We start from the raw sequence: 17,052 nt of genomic DNA, 5'->3' as shown, positions 1-17,052 counted from the left end.
AACTTTTTTTCTCTTACGTCCTCCGACAGTCGCCGCCTCCTCCAAGTCATCACAATTGGGTATTGTCCACCTATCCGTAGGAATAGCTAGGCATATAGACTTAGGCTGGCCATACACTATACAATTTTCTTGTTCAACTTTCCTTTAGATTTACCAAAACCATGTAATATAGGGTCAAACCTAAACACTTTCAATTTGTATGCAGTCAGGCAGGCCCTTGCACTACATAGTTTAAGGTAAATCTAAAGGAAATTGAATAAGAAAATTGTATAGTGTATGGCCAGCCTAAGTCAAAAGACAAAAGGCATTAGCATGTACACACCCACGGGGGCTGTCCCATCTGGTCAATACCCCCCTGCATCACCACTCCCAACTCAGTTTTAGTTTGCCTAGCTTTCAGGAATAGTCAGGCTCCCTTGTGCTGGGGCTTCAGTCTCAGCCTTCCTATATCTTTGATTTTCTTTGAAAAATGTCAGGTTTTTTTCTCTCACTTTACTAGCTGTTTATTTTGTCAGCTTTAGAGTTAGTTGTTCTTCGGATGAAGATGGATCATGCGGTGCTGGGATTCGGACTGGCCGCCCTGGTTCTCCAGGGCACAGAGGGTCAGATGTACCCCTAGCCCGCCATCGAGCGTTCAGCTATGGTTCGCCCTGGCATTATGAACGACCCATCCCTGTTCGCTGCAGGGATGCAGCCGTGAGGTGGCTACCTCACAGGACTCGTCTGCGCTGCAGCAGCTTCATGTCCCTGGCTCACGGCACTCCCTGTCAGGAGAGGACAGAGGTTTATCCGTGCATAGAGGCTCCCCCACGCCATCGGGTACAGGTAAGTACTTTTCTGTGTGGGGCCTCTGTCTGGGGTGGCAGTCTGTGTTGCTGTGTGTCCCCATGTCTGTGCCTGTGCGATCCCTGCGGGGTTCGTTTTGTGCAATTTATGTTTTTTGCTGGGGGTCCCTGTGTCACCTTAGGTGCATGTTGGGGGTGCAGACATGCGTGTTGTGCGACGACATGTTTGCGCGGTCCGCCATGTTTTTTACTGCACATGGATATGGCCCCTCTGGGGCGAGTGTACAGATCGTTTTGGCGCCCTCCGCCACCATTTTTTGGGCTGTAGAACGATCGGTTCGGCGGCCATCTTAGTGAAGCCTCCAATGCATTTCCTATGGGCAGCCATTTTCCCTTAGGTCTGGCTTATAGCCAGCCCCTTCCAGCAGCATTTCCTTTTCCTCTCAGGCAGCAAAGGACACAGGTAGCAACGATCTGCGGGCTCTGCACTGCATCTCTGTCTTCTTCTGCATACTGCTTCTGGCTCAGTTTCTTTCTCCTTTTGGGGGTCTTCATAGCTGTGACAGTAGCGGTGGGCTGCGCACTCCGCAGCGCTATTTAAGGGGACAGTACATCTTTTTTGCACTAATTTTTTCTTGAGCCATGGATTCTCAGGAAAGCAAGTTTCCTCCAGCTTTAGGGGGGGGGGGGGGCAGTTCTCCTGTGGCTCCGCTGCGACCTGATTTAGCTGCTGTAGTTGCGACTTTAGTGGCAAATATGGAAATGCTGATGTCTGAATGGGCTGCGAGAAAACGGCCCAGGCTGTCTCTCTTCTGATTCAGATGGGGATATGGCTGCTGCTGCGAGCGTGCCCTTTTCAGGGTCCCGCTCATCCTTAGACCCCCCGGGGTCTGAGGGGGAGGCTGAAGTGGAGGATGTTGACACATCCTCCCCAGGGTCACCTGAAGAACGGGCGACCATGGATGAGTTGATTGTTTCTGTAAAAGAAACCTTGCATTTGGTGGATGAGCCCAATCCTCCGGGCGTGGTGTCCTCCTTTGGGACACACAGGACACGCAAGTCTGCGCAGGTTTTTCCCTGCCCAGCTGAATTTCATTACACTGTCAATGAAATGTGGCGCACGTTAAAACGTCCATTCGTGGTGCCTAGTCGGTTCAAATTGCTTTATCCTTTTGCGCCGGCTACGGAATCGCGATGGTGTGTGCCTCCACAGGTAGATCACACTGGCTGTACTGAACAAGGCTACCTTGGTTCCTACTGAGGATACTCCGGTTTTCCGGGATCCCAAGGACCGGCGGTTGGAGTCTCTAGCCCGCCATTCCTATACGGTGGCGGGTTCGTTGCTCAAACCCGTTTTCGCGTCCGTTATGGTGGCTGATTGGATCAAGGTGTTTAGAAACAACCTAGTGTCTGACGTGCCGCCTGCCTGACTGGAAATGGTGGACCAGATCCACCAAGGAGTCATGTATTTGTGTGATGCAGCCTTAAATGAGGCCCCCTTGGTGGCTCGCCTCTCGAGTGTCGCGGTGCTTAACCGGCGACTGATATGGCTGAAGAGCTGGTCGGCCGACCAGTCCTCACGGAAAACAGTTGCTGATTTTCCCTATGCCGGCTCTCGCCTTTTCGGCGAGGCGTTGGATACCCTGGTGAAAGGCGTCACGGGGGGCAAGAGCACTATGCTACCCCAGAACCCGAAGAACAAGTCCTTCCGAGGCAAGCGAGGTTCTGCGTCTAGATCCACTCAGGGGTCCTTTCGTGCCTTTCGGAACCAATCCAAGGGCAAGCCCTTCAAGGCCCAGAGCAACCAGAAGAAGCCCTGGGTGGGTAAGCAGAAGACCGGCAACACCGGCTCAGCGGGACAATCCGCCTCTGCCTGAAGCCCATTTCAGGGGTGGGGGGACGTTTGCGCGGTTTCCTTCAACCTTTACTGCTCCGGGTATCGGACAGGTGGGTCCAGGAAATCGTTCGATCAGGTTACAAGATCGAATTCCTTTCCAGGCCGGCGGACAGATTCTTTCCCTCCAATCTTCATCTGCTTCCGGAGCGTTGGCAGGATTTGCATCAGGCGGTGCAGGATCTGCTTGCTCAGGGAGTGATTGTACTGGTGCCTCACCGGGACAGGTTTCGGGGGTTTTATTCGAATCTGTTCACTGTGCCCAGGAAGGAGGGCAAAGTGCGTCCTATTCTGGACCTAAAAGCGCTGAACCACTTCGTGCGTGTTCGAAGTTTCGAATGGAGTCTCTCCGTTCGGTTGTGGCCTCCTTGAGTCCGGGAGAATTCCTGGCTTCGATAGATCTGAAGGATGCGTATCTGCACATCCCCATTTTCGAGGGTCATCAGCAGTACCTTCGGTTTGCTATCGCAGAGGACCACTACCAGTTTGTGGCGTTACCTTTCGGTCTCGCCAAGGTGTTGGCACCGGTTCTGGGCCTGCTACGGGCCCAGGGCATTGTTGTCCTGGGGTACCTGGACGATCTGCTTCTGAGATCGAGGACCAGCCAGGACCTTGTGCGCGACCTGTCCATTACGGTACAGACGCTTCAGGAGTTCGGATGGACCATCAACGTTCAGAAATCAGCGTTGTCTCCGTCGCTTCGCCTTCCCTATCTGGGAATGGTTCTGGACTCTGCTCAGGCAAAGGTGTTCTTGCCGGAGGACAAGCTCTGGACTTTGCGGGACGAACTCAGGTCCCTCGGACAATCCGCCCTCGTCATTCAGGACCTGCATGCGGGGCCTGGGGTTGGTGTCGGCCTTCGAGGCGATTCCCTTTGCCTAGTTCCACACGCAGGCTCTCCAGGCGGAGATCCTGGCCAGGTGGGACAGACTTCCTCAGTCCTTGGATCTGGAGGTGTCCTTGAGTCGCCAGACCAGATTGGCTCTTCTGTGGTGGATCCAGTCCCCGGCGGTGGCGGAAGGCAAGTCCTTCCGTCCGTTAGTGTGGACGGTGGTTACCACGGACGCCAGCCTGTCGGGCTGGGGTGGAGTCCTGGGCAACCTGTCTGCCCAGGGCACTTGGTCGGAGGAGGAATCCTCCCTCCCGATAAATGTGCTGGAACTAAGAGCAATAAAACTGTCTCTTCCAGTGGTCGGATGGTCTCCAGGGCCTGCCTGTTCGTGTACAGACGGACAAATCTACCGCGGTGGCTTACATCAACCACCAAGGGGGCACCAGGAGTGCTCGAGCGGCCCGGGAGGTGACCGACATTCTGTCTTGGGCCGAGGCTCATGTCCCGGCGATCTCGGTAGTTCACATTCCGGGTGTGGACAATTGGCAGGCCGACTATCTGAGCCGCCAGACCCTGGTCCAGGGGGAATGGTCCCTGCACCCGGAGGTCTTTGAGATGCTGTGTGCGAAGTGGGGGTCCCCAGATGTGGATCTGTTCGCATCTCGGCTAAACCGGAAGGTGGAAAGCTTCGTGGCAAGAACGCGCGATCCGTTGGCGGGACGCCTTGGATGCGTTGGTGGCCCCTTGGCATCAGTATCGTCTGATGTACGCCTTTCCTCCGATTCAGTTACTATCCCGGTTCCTTCGAAGATTGGCCTCGGAACCGCACATGGTGATTCTGGTGGCACCGGACTGGCCTCGCCGGTCCTGGTACGCCGACCTTGTTCACCTGGCAGTGGCACCTTCGTGGTGCCTGCCTCTGCGGGAAGATCTTCTGTCTCAAGGTCCGATCTTCCACCCTGCTTTACGGTCGCTGGCTTTAACGTCTTGGCTGTTGACACCCAGATCTTGAAGGACAAGGGTCTATCTCCTGAGGTTATTCCTACCCTGATCAAGGCTAGGAAATCTTCCTCTGGTAAGCTCTATTACCGTACCTGGAAGGCCTACTTCACCTGGTGTGAGTCCAGGGGGTTTTCCCCCTCGTTCTTACTCGATGTCGAGGATCTTGGCTTTCCTTCAGTCTGGAGTGGATCAGCGCCTGGCGCTAGCCACAATAAAGGGCCAGGTGTCAGCACTGGCGGTCCTTTTCCAACGCCCTGTGGCGTCTCATTCCTTGGTGCGCACCTTCATTCAAGGTGTACGACATTTGGCTCCTCCTAGAAAGGAGCCTTTACCTCCATGGGACTTGAATTTGGTCCTGTCCGCTTTGCAGCGTGCTCCCTTCGAGAATATCAGGGAGACATCATTGCCTCTGCTGTCGATAAAGGTTGCTTTTCTTGTGGCGATCACTTCGGCTCGTAGGGTGTCGGAACTGGCGGCGTTGTCTTGCCGTTCCCCTTATTTGATAATTCACAGGGATAAGGTGGTTTTGCGACCACCCCCATCCTTCCTTCCCAAGGTGATCTCTGATTATCACCTTAATGAGGACATTGTCCTGCCTTCGCTTTGTACAAAGCCTAAACATCCGAAGGAGATTGCCTTGCATTCCTTGGATGTTAGGGCGATCAGGGTTTACCTGAAGTCTTAAGGAATCCTTTCGGAAGACGGGATTCCCTCTTTGTCCTTCCTGAGGGACCTCGGAAGGGCATGGCTGCGTCCACAGCAACTATTGCCAAATGGATCAGACAGACCATTGAGCAGGCTTACGCCTTGAAGGAACGGGTTCCGCCCTTCCCTGTTAAGGTGCACTATACCAGGTCTTTGAGTACTTCCTGGGCCTATTGGCATCGGGCCTCGGTGGCCCAGGTGTGCAAGGCGGCGACTTGGTCGTCGGTGCACGCTTTTCCCAAGTTCTACAAAGTAGACGTTCTGGCATCTACTGATGCTTCCTTTGGCCGCAAAGTTCTCAGTGCGGCTGTGCCATGATGGACCCTTGGTTTTTTCCCTGGGTCCCTGGCTGTTGGCATTTGCTTTCCTGGGCTGTTGCTCCTGTTGAGCATTGTTTGTTGCTGTTGCCCAGTTGGTTCTTACAGTGCATGTAAGATTCCTTTCTCTGATGTGGGTACTGCGTTGCCTTTTCTACAGTTGCGTCTCCCACCCCTCATGTCTATACTGCTTTGGGACATCCCAATTGTGATGACTTAGAGGAGGCGGCGACTGTCGGAGGACGTAAGAGAAAACTGAATTTTTGTAAAATCTTACCTGTAAAATTCCTTTCTCTGAGTCCTCCGACAGTCGCCGCCCCTCTTTTTGGGGTTCTTATTACCTACTGCTATGCTACCAAACTGAGTTGGGAGTGGTGATGCAGCGGGGGTATTGACCAGATGGGACAGCCCCCGTGGGTGTGTACATGCTAATGCCTTTTGTCTTTTGACTAAGTCTATATGCCTAGCTATTCCTACGGATAGGTGGACAATACCCAATTGTGATGACTTAGAGGAGGCAGCGACTGTCGGAGGACTAGGAGAAAGGAATTTTACAGGTAAGATTTACTTTTATTTTTTTTTTTTTTTTTATCGCCAATGTTTTATAGCAGAAAACAGTGGTTTTCAACGCGCCCTCCCCCCCCCCCCCCATAATTGACGTTTTTTTGATTTATAGCGCAAAAAAAAAAATGCAGAGATGATCAAATGCCACCAAAAGAAATCTCTGTGGGGGAAAAAAAAGAACATGATTTTTTTTTTTTTTTCTTTGGGTATAATCGCCCGCCCGCACAATTGTCAGTTATAGTAGCGCAGTGCTGAATTGCAAAAATGGCCTGGTCATTAAGGGGGTAAAACCTTCTGGTCCCTAAGTGGTTAATGCGGCTCTTAACCATTTCTGGACCAGAAGAGTTTCCCCCTTGACCTCCCTGGCGGTATGATTATTTTAGGTGCTGAAAGCGGTACCATTATTTTGCACGAAAATCTGTTCTTTACATTTTAAAACACCTGCCTTCCCCTGCGATTCCCCCGCCGTCCTCCCGCTGTGTGCTTGGCCCAAGCCGGCACCTGTCCTCTGGTTCCCTGCGAGCGTTGCAACGTAGGGGGTTGGAACCGGCAGCAATTTCAAAAATGTAAATACACTAAATGACATGATACAAAGTTGTGATCCTAACGGATTACACTGTTTAATGCCATTTCACCTGGTGCTTTTCCAGTTCTTTGTGCCTGGAAAATTGAGAATGACCATGGCGTCTAAAAAGCATTTTTGCGCAAAAGCGCCTTTAGACCAACTGGAAAACAGCGACAGCTAAACGGAGTTACTTGAACTGACAGCGATTTGTGGGAAAATTCATCATTATGTACGGAAAGTGACGACTGCGACGATTCTGATGTCTTTCTGGCACATAGCTCCATTGGAAATTGTAAAGAATCATTTGATAGCTTGTGGAACTTGGGAAGTATATGTGCCAGAAATAGACCTCAGAATCGTCGCTGTTGCCACTTTCCGTGCCTGTCGACGTTTTCCAGTTCGTCTACAAGCACTTTTGAGCAAAAAAAAAAAAATGCTTTTTGGATGCCATGGTTGTTCAAAATTTTCCAGGCACAAAGCACAGGCAGGGCACTGGAAAAGTCACCAGGTGCAATCCTCTGCTGAAATGGCATGATACAGTGCTTTGTATCATGTCATCTGTGTTTTACACTTTTGAATTTGCTGCTCGTCCCCCCCCCCCCCCCCCCCCCGCGTCACAACGCTTTCAGGGAAGAGAACGGGAAAGGCAAGTGCAGGCAATCGGCCATGCACAGAGCAGGGAGAGAGTGTGAGGATGGCGGGGGACTCGCAGGGAAGGTGAGTAACATTGTGGGGTAATCCCGAGTGTGGCTCAGGGTTACCGCTTTTGGTACTGAACATTAACCCCGAGCCACACTCGGGAATACTGCCAGGGAGGCTGACCAGACATTTTTTTGCGATTTAGCACTGCGTTACTTTAACGAACAATTGCGTGAATGTGCAAAGCTGTACCCAATTAAAATTGATACCCCCCACACACAAATAGCTTTTGTGGTATTTGATCACCTCTGCGATCCTACCCCCCCCCCCCATCCCGCTATAAACAAAGAGCGCCAATTCTGCAAAAAAATCAAATTTTTGGAGTATGAGGGGCACTGTTAACTGTACTAATGACTGGCAGGGAAGGAGGGGGTGATCAAAGGGTTAAATGTGAGTCTATGAAAGGGAAAAGGAGGTGCGAACACCTAGTGCATTATCTGTGGATACCGTTAAAAAGTTTATTAAAATGCCAAAAACATACTCGGACACGAAGAGTAAAAAGCAAATATAGAGAATCCACCACGTGTGGAAAAAAATCTTAGGTTTTTCTTTGTGATCAGTGTGTACATTTAATTATATGCCACTATTAGAAATGTTTGATATATGGAGGCTGCTGGGATGGCTTAGATACCAGTTGGTCCTGCCCTTGGCCCACAGCGAAGAGAGGGACCTGTGTAGGTTAACTCAATATATTTTGGGGTCTGCTGAAAGAAAGAGCAGCTCTGAGGAAGAGAGCGTGACTCCTGAAATGTGTCAGTGGTCCAATTACAGGAACATGTTCATTTCCACATGTGGATTCTCTGTATGTTTTTGGCATTTTGATAAACTTTTTAAAGGTGTCCATGGGTAATGCACTAGGTGTTTGCACCTCCTTTTCTCTTTCATGTGCTTATGTTTGAGTTATGAGTTCCCTGCCTGAGGCGAGCGGCATGCCTGTCATCCCCCCCATGGGAGTGAGCGCTTGGGTGATTTGGTTCTTTTAAATGTGAGCCTTGCCTACTGTGAGGGGGATGGGCTTATGGAATCAATACAGAGACCTGTGTTCCTAAATAGGAGGAACATAGGAGCTCTGTAATAATTCCTGAGACAATGGTCTGCTGTGTTTACAACAGCAGACTGCGGTTCTCTCTTAACGGGGAGCAATTGCGGGTGCCTGGCAGCAATCGTGGGTGCTAACTCCGTGCATTAGCTTCCCTGCTAGTCAGTGGGCGTGTCTGGCAGTGCGTGCTCCCAGGATCGCTCTTGCGAGAACTGCCATACAGGTACGGTGATTTGCGGGAACCTGCTGCCATATATAGGTTGCTGCTGGTCGGCAAGTGGTTAAAGCAGAACTAAACCCTCCTATCCTGTTCAGCCAAGGAAGCTGCCATCTTGGCCTCTGGTTGATCTGCACCTGCCATGGTGCTTCACCTGTGATCAGTTATAACTCCCAGATATTTGATGGTTTGAGAGCACAAGCAAATGTGACCGTTAAGCCGGGAATGTAACTTTTTTCCAAACTATAATTGATGGATTTAGTTCTGCTTAATGCTATTACTGGTTTTTAAAGTGACAAAGTACAGGCAGTTACACATCTGATTTAGGGTGACAGTTTACATGTACGTATAACGCATGGTCTTCAAAATTCATAAACTGAAAAGTAACAAACTCCAATGGGTAAAGCATTGTATGTCTCACAATGTATCACCTTGTAATGAGATTGGTAAATGGATCAAATACAAACAAAATTTGCCAGCTTACTTACCAGCCAGCCTGCAACAAAACTGAATTGGCCTTGTCTAAAAGTTCACATTAAAAAAAAAAAAAAAAAAGGGACTCTTCCTCTTCTCCCTCCCCTTTCACACAGGAACAGAGCTGAGGCTGTCAATCTGCTGGGAACTCCCTCCCCATCACCCTTTTTCCTCTTGGTGTCTGAACTGATCCATGCTGAAAACTAACAAAGTAGCAGGCAAATTACACCTAATGTACTTAATTGATACAAGCACACACTATAGAGGGATATGCTATGTTCATATTTCTTGTCTGAGGTTTACAACCATGTTAAGGGCAGGTTTGCCTGGAGGGAGCCCACCCCTCAAAGGTCTAAGGATGCACACAGGTCACCCAGCAAGGGCACAATGGCAGCTGAAGCTATCCCATGCAAGCATGCCTGCACCAATTCACAAACGCTACAAACAATTGGCAACCACCCCAACCTATAACTAGCCTTTGCAGCCAGGAGTACGTTGAGGGGCAATGCACATCAAAAACAATAATCCCCAGCTCACTTACCAGCTAGCCTGCCTGTTTTATAGAAATTAGTTCCCTCATGCCCACTACTGCAGCTTTCCAAAGGACAAATGGAAACAACTGCTGTTTTACCTTTCCAGTTGCACTTTCAAATTAGCCCTGGTCTTATTCAATTAAAATGCCTCTACAATCTATCAGCCCCCACTGCTAAATTCTAAAGAGTGGGTGCACTTTGGAGCTGCTGGAACTTTGAACGTCCAGATACTGAAAACAGAAGTCTCATCCTTCAGATTTAAAGTAGTATGGGCTGCAATGATAAGAGATAAATTGTCTCTTTAATTCTGGGGTAATGGTTGTAGAAGACTGCTATTTCACAAAAATTTATTTTAGAAGGGAGAGAGTTAGGGGACCCCAGATTGGAGTCTGAGATGGTCACTAATCGGGCAAATCGGCACTAGCTTCTGCAGCGAGGGTTGCTGGGAAGCATGGCTTTCCCTAAAACGTCTTTCAGGACAGCACCTTAGAGAGATGGCTCCTCCCTCTCCTCATCAGGAAACACCCCATCCACCAGATTTTAAAAGGAGGCTTCTCCCACCATTCGTCAGTTTTTGTGTTTCCTCTGGCCGAGGAACACCTCTGTGGGGAGCTGGGCTCTCAAGGTGCTATCCTGAGAGGCCGGGCTTCCTACGTCCACCTACCCTTTTTTGGAGACGATTGCTTCCTTCCATTCACGTGACCGACTGCAGTACATGGGCTCCTTCTTCCTCTTCAGTGCTCTAGGTTGAGTCAGGACCCCGCAGAGCACAGCCCTGGGAAAGGCCTTTTCGGTGAGCGGAACGATTTTTCTTAGGCCTCCGCCGCCTTTTTCAAATTTGCCGCCAAGTTTCCCGGATCGAGTGATGCTCGTCCGGCCGGAAGTGAGGTTTCCGGAAAGGGCAGCGTTCTGCAGGGGGCGTATGGTGTAATTTCCGCCGGACGCAGAGGAAGAAGGGAGGAGCAAGCTGGTGCCTTGTTCCAGTGCAGGTGCGCTTTGGTCTCCGGTACCGAAGCCACGGGTGATACCGCTGCCAAGCGATGGATACAGCTTCATCAGCGAGTGGGACAGGCACCAGTAAGGCCCAGGTAAGGGGTATCTCTATTATGGCCTATCTTACTGTGGGGTCTCTCTCCATCCCTTTTATTTTTCCCCCCGGTGGCTGGGGGCCTGTCGGGGCACATGGGGCTTCCCTTAATATGTCTTCCTGTGCACCTTGGTGGCCCTGAGAATCAGGCTGACTCATAAGAAGCATGTGTGTATTTTCCTTTCATGTCTTCCAGGCTAAAAGCTATGAAACTGTTTTCAAGAGAAAGTGTCCCTCATGCAAAGCAAAGTTGTCCGAACACTGGAAAAAGACACTTTGCCAGGGGTATATTGATGCACTAGTAAAGGAAGAAGCATCTGCAGTATGTGGCGATTTAGTCGAATCTCTGAGGAAGGAATTGGATGCTACCATCCAATCCTTTCGGTCATCCCTGCAGGATCCTGCCCTGAGTCAGCCATCAACCTCACATTCTTCTCAGGGTTCACAATTGGTTCCTTCGGTGGGAACAGAAGGGGTCCCTCCCACCCAAGGAGATCATTCCCCCTCACATTCCAAAGAGGATTCAGAGGAAGAAGGGGCACAAAGTAGGCCCGCTAAATATAAACTGTCCTTAGAGCAGGTGGATGGTCTCTTGAGGGCAGTTTACATCACCGTGGGTCTAGAAGAGGATAAGAAGGAACTGTCCCTGCATGATAAAATGTATGCAGGCTTGGAAGAGCCTAAGGGTCGTACCTTTCCAGTGCATCAGACCATCTCAGATGCAATCAAACATGAGAGGGCTGATCCGGAAAAGAAAACCTTCTTCCCTAAAGCCTTTAAAAGGCGATTTCCTTTTGATGAGGACCCAGGAGCTCCCTGGAATAAGATGCCAAAGATTGATGCAGCCTTCTCCCAGGTTTCTAGGTCAACGGACCTAGCATTTGAAGACATGGGAGTCTTGAGGGATCCCATGAATAAGAAGATGGACCAGCAACTTAAAAGATCCTGGCAATCCATCATGGGGAATCTGAAACCTGCCATGGCGGTTACCTGTGTGTCCAGAAATCTGGAATACTGGCTTAGCCAGCTAAAGGCACACATCACAGCAGATTCACCTAAACAGGAAATTTAGGATTCCTTCTCCACGCTCTCCACGGCCATAGCCTTCATTGCTGATGCTTCAGCAGAGTCAGTGAAGATGACGGCCAGATCTGCAGCATTAACCAACTCAGCCAGAAGGGCTCTTTGGTTAAAAACATGGCCGGGGGATACGGCTTCTAAAAATAAGCTGTGTGGACTTCCATTTCAAGGGGATCTCCTATTCGGGCCTGAGCTAGACTCCGTTCTAGATAGAACAGCGGACAAAAAGAAGTATTTTCCCATGATGAGAAAACAGACAGCAAAAAAGCTTTTTCTCTTACGTCCTCCGACAGTCGCCGCCTCTTCATATTCGTCACATATGGGTATTAGACTTTGCTCCGAAGGAGTAGCTAGGCAACAGAATATGTTAACAATAAAGCTTTAACATATCCCACCCTCAAGGGGTGGTCCCCTCAGTCAATACCCTCCTACTTCCTGCAACCATATCTCAGTTTTAATGTCTAGCTTGTCAGGAGTGGCTGGCTCTCTCTGTGCTGGGACTTTTTGTCCCAGACTCTTTCTTCTTTTTGATATTTTGTTTGAGTTTTCTCTCTACCTTTACTTAGCTGTTATTTTTGTCAGCATTAGTTAGTTCTTCGGACGAAGAGGATCATGCGGACTGGGTCTCGGGCTGATCCCCCTGGTCGCAGGTCGTGGGTCAGTGGCTTCCCAGTCTGCCATCGAGCGTTCAGCCAGGTAACGCTCCTGGCACGGTGAACGACCCATCCCTGTTCGGTGCAGGGATGATTGGTGAGGTGGCTACCTCACCGGACGCTGTGCGGTTTCTGAACCGCCATTGTGTGCGTCTTGAGTAGCGACTCTCCCTGCCTCATGTGCAGCGGCTTGTTCGCCTGTGCGGGTTCCCCACGCCATGTGAGGTAAGTGTATCTATGTGGGGACCTGTCTGTCTGGGGGGGTCTCAGTCTGGGACTGTGTAACCTGCCTTTAATCACACTGCTTGTCTCCCTATCTCTCGGCTGCATGCTGTGGGCTGCAAGGGGGGGGGGGAGCTGTATGACACTGAGTATGTCAGGCTGGGCAGTGTGAGGAGCTGTGTGCTGTGGGGCATGTTTTTAATGGCATGTTGGGGCATATACAGCGATCGCTGCGGCGATCTAACATGTATCCATATTATGGGATGATATTGTGTGTGATTTTATGCACTGTGGAGCGGCGATTTCGGCGCCAAACGGCGCCATTTTACCGGCGCCCGCTCCGGCCGCATGGTTTACATGCACGGCGGCCATTTTCTTGTAGCCTCCATAGGCTTACATAGAGCGCCCTGGCAGCATCACTTCCTCTCTCCTGGAAGCACCGATCGAGGCAGCAGCAGCAGCGGAGTCTCCTCAGGTTTTATCCTTCTATTCCTGTGTTCCATTGCCTGTATTCAGTCTGTATATTCCCTGTGGGGGTCTCATTGTGCCTGAGTGTGGTGCGGTGGGCTGCGCTTGCCGCGCTTGCTGTAAGGGGGCAGTTAACCCTTGGTTGTCTGGCATACAGGGGCAATGGATTCTCAGGAGGGCAAATTTCCCACAGTCTTGGTGGAAAGCCAGGGGACCGCTGTTTCCCCCCCAGGGGGGGATTTGGCCACTATTGTGGCTGGCCTTGCTGCACAGGTGCAAATGCTGGTGGCTGCTCAATCTACTAAACGGCCCAGAGTTGCTCTGTCCTCTGATTCTGAGGGTGAAGGTGATGGGGCTGTTCTGGCGGGGACCCCCCTATCGGGGTCCCGCTCCTCTCTGGATCTAGTGGGGTCTGAGGTAGAGGCTGAAGTTGAGGGGGTTGATAATTCTCCCCCTGGCTCGCCTGAAGAGCTTGCAATCATGGATGAGTTGATTGCTTTCATTAAGCAGACGCTACGTTTGCAGGACGAGGTGTGTCCCCCAGCTGCCTTGGCGGCTTATGGGACGCAGAGAAAACGCAGGACGCCGCAGGTCTTTCCCTGCAATGCTGATTTTCAGCGCGCTGTTAAGGACCAATGGCGCGATTTGCGCAAGCCTTTTGCGGTACCAAGTAAATTTAAGCTGCGTTATCCTTTCTCGCCTGCCACTGATGAACGGTGGTGTGTGTCTCCGCCAGTAGATCATGCTATTGCGGTTTTGAACAAAGCCACTGCGATCCCGGCAGAGGGATCCCCTATTTTCCGTGATGCCACGGATAGGAGACTGGAGTCTCTTGCCCGTCATACTTATTCTGTTACGGGTTCTATGCTTAAGGCTCTGTTTGCTTCTCTCATGGCGGCCCAGGCGATCGCAAGTTGGACGCAGATGCTTAGGCGCGTCCTAGTGGCCGATTCGGCCTCAGCGGCGACCCTGGATATGGTGGATCAGATCCACCAGGGTGTCATGTATCTGTGTGATGCGGACCTGGACCTGATTCCGTTGGCCGCGCGTGTGCACAGCGTGGCGGTGTTGTCTCGCCGCCTGGTTTGGTTGAAATGTTGGTCGGTGGACCAATCTTCACGTAAAACCTTAGCCAATCTGCCTTATGATGGGTCTCGCCTTTTTGGGGAGTCCCTGGATGTGTTGATTAAGGGGATTACTGGGGGTAAGAGCACTCTCTTGCCCCATTTCCCCAAGGCTAAGGGGGCTTCTGGGAAGAAGCATGCTAATTTTCGGCCCCCTCAGGGGTCCTTTCGTGCCTTTCGGCCGCACTACAAGGGCAAACCGTTCAAGGGCCAGGGCTCTCAGAAGAAGCCCTGGTCTGGAAAACAGAAGTCCGGCCAATCCGGACCTGCGGCCCATAACAGTTCGGCCTGAAGGGGCGCCCTCACCCAGTTTTGGGGTGGGGGGACGCTTGCTCGGTTTTCTTCAGCCCTGGTTGGCCCGTGTGCGGGACAGATGGGTTCTGGAAATCGTTCGATCTGGTTACAAGATCGAGTTTCTCTCTCGGCCAGAGAGCAGATTTTTTCCCTCAAATCTACAACTGTCTCCAGAGCGCCTGCGGGATCTGCGCCTGGCGGTGCGGGACCTGAGGGCTCAGGGAGTGGTGGTTCCGGTGCCTCATCGGGACAGATTTCGGGGGTTTTATTCCAATCTGTTCACTGTGCCCAGATAGAAGGGCAAGGTTCGTCCAATTCTGGACTTGAAAGCTCTGAACCGCTCTGTGCGGGTTCGCAAGTTCCGCATGGAATCCCTGCGCTCGGTGGTGGCTGCCCTGGTTCCGGGGGAATTCATGGCCTCCATCGATTTGAAGGATGCGTATCTTCACATCCCCATATTCGAGGGTCATCAGAGATACCTTCGATTTGCCATTGCGGAGGATCACTACCAGTTCGTGGCGTTGCCCTTTGGGCTCGCCTCGGCTCCGCGGGTCTTCACCAAGGTGCTTGCACCGGTTCTGGCATTATTGAGAACCCAGGGCATTTCTGTCCTGGGGTATCTGGACGACATTCTGATTCGGTCTGCGACCAGTCAGGGTCTGGAGAAGGACCTGTCTGTCACGATGCAAACTCTGCAGGAGTTCGGTTGGACGATAAATGTTCCAAAGTCGACTCTGAGTCCGTCGGTTCGTCTTCCCTATCTGGGAATGATACTGGACTCGGTGCAGGCGAAGGTCTTCCTGCCGGAAGACAAACTCAGGACTCTTCAGGAGGGAGTCAGGTCCCTCAGGGACGTTCCGAACTCGTCTCTGCGGACGTGTATGAGATGTCTGGGATTGATGGTCTCGGCTTTCGAGGCGATTCCTTTCGCGCAGTTTCACACGCGGGGTCTCCAAGCGGAGATCTTGTCCAAGTGGGACGGGCGACCTCAATCTCTGGATCTTCAGATCTCGTTGAGTCATCGCACCAGGGAAAACCTCCTGTGGTGGCTCCAGTCCCCGTTGGTGTCCGGGGGCAAGTCGTTTCGTCCGATCTCGTGGACGATAATCACCACGGATGCCAGCCTGTCGGGCTGGGGTGGTGTTCTGGGCGTTCTGTCCGCCCAGGGGACCTGGTCGGAGGGGGAGTCTTCCCTCCCGATCAACATTCTGGAATTGCGTGCGATAAGGCTCTGTCTTCATCGCTGGACGGACCGGCTGCAGGGCTGCCCGGTTCGGGTGCAGACGGACAATGCCACGGCGGTGGCCTACATCAACCACCAAGGGGGCACCAGGAGTGCCCGAGCGGCTCGAGAAGTGGCCGACATTCTGTCTTGGGCCGAGACTCATGTCCCGGCGATAACGGCGGTTCACATTCCGGGAGTGGAGACCTGGCAGGCGGACTATCTGAGTCGCCAGACCCTGGATCAGGGGGAATGGTCTCTCCACCCGGCTGTCTTCCAGATGTTGTGCGCGAAGTGGGGTCTTCCAGATGTGGACCTGTTCGCGTCTCGCCTCAACTACAAGGTGAAGAGGTTCGTGGCAAGGACGCGCGACCCTCGGGCGGACGCGTCGGACGCGTTAGTGGCCCCGTGGCATCAGTACAGGCTGATGTACGCGTTTCCACCGATTCAGTTGCTGTCCCGGTTCCTTCGCAGGTTACACTCGGAACGCAGCACGGTGATTCTTGTGGCACCGGACTGGCCTCGCCGGTCCTGGTACGCAGACCTCGTGAATCTGGCGGTCGACGCCCCCTGGCGTCTGCCTCTTCGGGACGATCTACTGTCTCAAGGACCGATTTACCATCCTGCTTTACAGTCGCTGGCTTTGACGGCCTGGCTGTTGAGACCGAGGTCCTGAAGGAGAAGGGTCTCTCTCCAGAGGTTGTTCATACCTTGATCAACGCGAGGAAGTCTTCCTCGGGAAAGGTTTATTACCGTACTTGGAAGGCCTATTTTGCCTGGTGTGAGTCCAGGGGGTTTTCACCCCGCACGTACTCGGTTTCCCGTGTGCTGTCTTTCCTTCAGACGGGTGTCGATCAGCGTTTGGCGCTGGCTACGATAAAGGGTCAGGTGTCTGCGCTGGCCGTTCTGTTTCAACGTCCCGTAGCTTCCAACTCCTTGGTTGGCACTTTTATTCAGGGTGTGCGGCATCTGGTTCCTCCTAGGAGGGATCCCTTGCCCCCTTGGGACTTGAATCTAGTCCTGTCTGTGTTACAACGTGCTCCTTTTGAACAGATCAGGGAGATCTCGTTGTCTATGTTGTCCAAAAAGGTCGCCTTTTTGGTGGCGATCACTTCGGCTCGCAGAGTGTCGGAACTGGCGGCTTTGTCCTGCAAGTCTCCGTACCTGGTTGTTCATTTGGATAAGGTGGTCTTGCGACCTAATCCTTCTTTTCTGCCGAAACGAGTTTCGGAATTCCATCTTAACGAGGATATTGTTTTGCCTTCGTTGTGCACGA

This window comes from Pelophylax lessonae (assembly GCF_965119305.1).
Source record: "Pelophylax lessonae genome assembly, chromosome: 12".
In the NCBI taxonomy this organism is placed as follows: domain Eukaryota; kingdom Metazoa; phylum Chordata; class Amphibia; order Anura; family Ranidae; genus Pelophylax; species Pelophylax lessonae.
Note: the sequence above shows the minus strand (reverse complement) of the source record.